The following is a 3,430-nucleotide window of genomic DNA, read 5'->3' on the forward strand; positions in this document are numbered from 1 at the left end:
TTCCTTTAACCTGCAAAATAACCCTACACTTTTGTCTGTATTCTTGTTTTTATGTTAGTTTTCTGGTTTTGGTTTTCTGTTTTGTCTTGTTTTCGGTTTTGTTTTGAGATGAGTCTCCCCCTGTGGCCCAGGCTGGCCTGGAACTTAGGGTGTAGACTACAAAGGACTGGGACTTTTGACCCTCCTGCCTCAGGCTCTCCAAGACTGGGTTCATGTTACATGTTTCTAAAAAAATGGAGGCTAGGCCTTCCCCTAGAAGCATTGCAGGTGTGCTGCTGTGTTACCTGCATATCGGTAGCTAGCAGAGAGGAGAGAGGCTATGTGTGCTTAACCTATGGACAGCTAAATGATGAGTAGCCTAACAATCCCTGCAAAGAGCAAGCCTGATGAGACTACCAGACCGGTGCCACGGAGGCTGGACAGGGAGCTAGCACCAGATTGGTGCTGCACAGGCCCACACAAGCTCTCAGACTGGGGAGCAAGCTGGAGACCAGAAGAACCCCGCCTGGAACTGTGGGCCCCAGAGTGAACCCTAAACAAGCAACTCTCGCAAGGGGTTAATCAGGTAGGCAGGGTGAGGAGCAAGCCAGAGATGGCACCATGTGGCCTGGACAGGGAGCTAGCTGGAAATGACCAGCAGTCTGGTAACATGCAGGTCCCGAGGGGCAGACCACGTCCGAGATGATTAATGCCTGGTGCCATAATGCATAATCTGGGCATAGCACTACTGAAATCAATCCCGAGATGACCCCAGATGCTCAGAGACCCCACGTGCCACCAAGAGGAGCAAGGAAGTGGTGGAGAAATGGAAGAGGAAGAGAAACAAGAGGATGTGGGCACAATGAAGAGAAACAAAACTGGAGACTCCAGGGCAGTGAGGAACAGCTTGATGTGAGTAGCCGGTGATGCCACCTGGGACCATGGTGGAGTCCTGCCCTGTGTTGCATTGGGGGCCATGTCTGGGTCCGTGGCTCTGCAGCCACAGGAGTCTGTTACTACCAAAGGCCGGTTGATGCCCCTGGTCTGTGCTGCTGCCTGTGGACATATTGATGTCTGAGGGCTATGCAGAACTGGTCCTACTCCTCACCTGTGCATTGTGAGAGAGCTGACCCTGGTGGCATAAGAGCAGGAGAGCTGACCCCAGGAGAGAGGCCCTGCGTATTGTGGGAACTGTGGGTGAGCTATCCAGAGATATGAGCCTGGGAGAGCTGGCCCTGCCACTTGACTCCCATGCAAGGGGTAGACAAGGGGGAGTGAGCCCTCCTCCCCACCCCTTACCACCTGTGGAAAACAGCAGACCTGGCCCTGGCATCATGAGAGCAGAAGAGCTATCCCTGCCCTTCACCTGCTACAGCACTCGGGAGAGCAAGCCCTGCACCTCACCTTAGCCGGACAGTAGAGCTGACCCACACTGGCTTCAACCCTCGGGAGTGTAGATTCTGCACATTGCTAGGGCATCTGGATTGAGCTGGCCCTGGTTGTAGGGCTTGCTGCTGAGCCAAGTCCCCAGGGCATGAGAGTGGAAGAGCCAGCAGCTGACCAATTGGGGTATCTCTCAGGCCCAGACCCAGGGCTTTGAATTGGCCCACCCCAACGTTTACCCCATTGATGAACTGCTGGAGCGCATGAAGGGGCCTGTCCTACAGATTCAAAACTGCAGGATCTCCAAGGCACAGGGCAGTGACAGGCTATCCAAGAGGAGTCCCAGTGAGGTTCTAGTATTGATAGAGCAGCAGAAGCCAGAGGCCTCATACCAAACCAAGAAGTCATTGCAATGAACATTTGCAAGCAAAGAAGTGTGGACAGAAGGGTATACCGTGGGACACACTGTGACACACTACAGCTTCCACAAAGAACTTTTTTTTTCTCTGTTGCAAGGGTAGAGGGGGTATGAGGTGATGGGGAGGTGAGTGAGATTGAAGTACTTGATGTGAAATTCACAAAGAACCAGAAGAAAATATTTTAAAAAATGGAAGGTAAGAGGGGTGTGCTCAATTGACGTAGCTGGTAACTGACCTTGCTGCAATTCAGTCCTAACGCCCTAAACTCTTTTAAAGCCAGAGACCACTAAACTTGGTTCTCATACAAACCATCGCGGCTGCCGCCAAGCCTCTCACTGCGGGCTTCAGCCCCAGAAGATAAGACAGCTGCCTTATCTCCGTTGACCTTTACTGAGACCGAGCTGGCTTGACATTAGCTCCTTAAGCACCTCTTAAATCACTCACTCACTCATTCATTCATTCACTCAAGCATTCACGGGTTTTCATTTCAAGTCTCTTCTTTGTGAACCAAGTTGGCAAATTCTCGTTTTCACACACCACCTATTTTTGATGGATTCTATTCAGTCATTTTCTATCTTCACGATTGTCCAGCAGCCATTCAGATACATTATTTCCAACCATCAGCTCCCTTGCAGCAGTGGGCCTTTGACTCGTGATTGCTTTTAAGAAACTACATCACCAGGGATGTGTCTTTGTTTTTCACTGAGATTTACTGCTAGCTTCAGTTTCAAAGAAAATTGAACAGGATGGGTATTTGTCGCTTCCTCTTGAAAACTTAATATGCACACATAGTCACAGAAACACACACACACACACACACACACACTCACACACATTTAGGGCATGTGTGTTCGTGCTTACACATATACTGCATCTATCAATCTATCTAACAGAAGTACCAAATCTCAGCACTTCTGTGGCCACTAATAGGGAAGTAATTAGTCATTGACTAGGTTGGTAAACATGTCAGCCGTAGACATTTCTGGCAAAGTAGTCACTATGAGTCTTTAGAAGAAAATTCGTCAGAATACCACTACACCCATTCACTCACGTGTTGTCAGGAGGTGCTTTTGTATCACCATCGCAGAGTTGAATGTCCACAAGAGACCATAATACCTGCAAAATCTAAACTATTATTGCTTATATTATTTTAGAAATCTGCCTTTAACCATAGTAAGGATTGCAACAAGATGTTTCTGAGTGATAGTTTTCTGACTTATAAAATCACATTAAGAATAAATGAGGAAGCATAATTGAAATACTTTGTAATCTATAATTGTGTGTGTGTTATATGAATGTGAGCACGTGTGTGTGGTGTGTGTACACATTTGTGTTGGTATAAGCACATGTGTATGTGTGTGTGCAAATGTGTGAAGGCCAGAGGTCAATATTCGTTGTTTTCCTCAATTGCTATCCATCATACTTTTTGAGATGGGACTTTCTGGCTGAAACTGAAGCTCAGTGACCCAGCCACAGGCACTAGCCAGCAAGCCTCAGGGATCTGCCTCTCCAGAGACAGAAAAAGAGGCACAGGCTCCTGCTCTCAGCTTTTATGGAAGATCCAAACTCAAGTCTCTGTGCATGCAAGGCACATGCTTTACTGACTAAGCCATCTCTCCAGCCCTATGTTTTCTAAGTTTGTATTGAAA

At 48.0% G+C, this 3,430-nt stretch overlaps 1 pseudogene; it reads left to right on the forward strand.

Moving 5' to 3' along the window:
• Window positions 1-245: 245 nt before the first annotated feature.
• On the forward strand, window positions 246-366 carry LOC129684096 (small nucleolar RNA SNORA17; annotated as a pseudogene).
• The last annotated feature ends 3,064 nt before the right edge of the window (window positions 367-3,430 follow it).

This window comes from Psammomys obesus, unplaced genomic scaffold, assembly GCF_907164565.1.
Source record: "Psammomys obesus unplaced genomic scaffold, mPsaObe1.curated_primary_1811, whole genome shotgun sequence".
Lineage (NCBI taxonomy): Eukaryota > Metazoa > Chordata > Mammalia > Rodentia > Muridae > Psammomys > Psammomys obesus.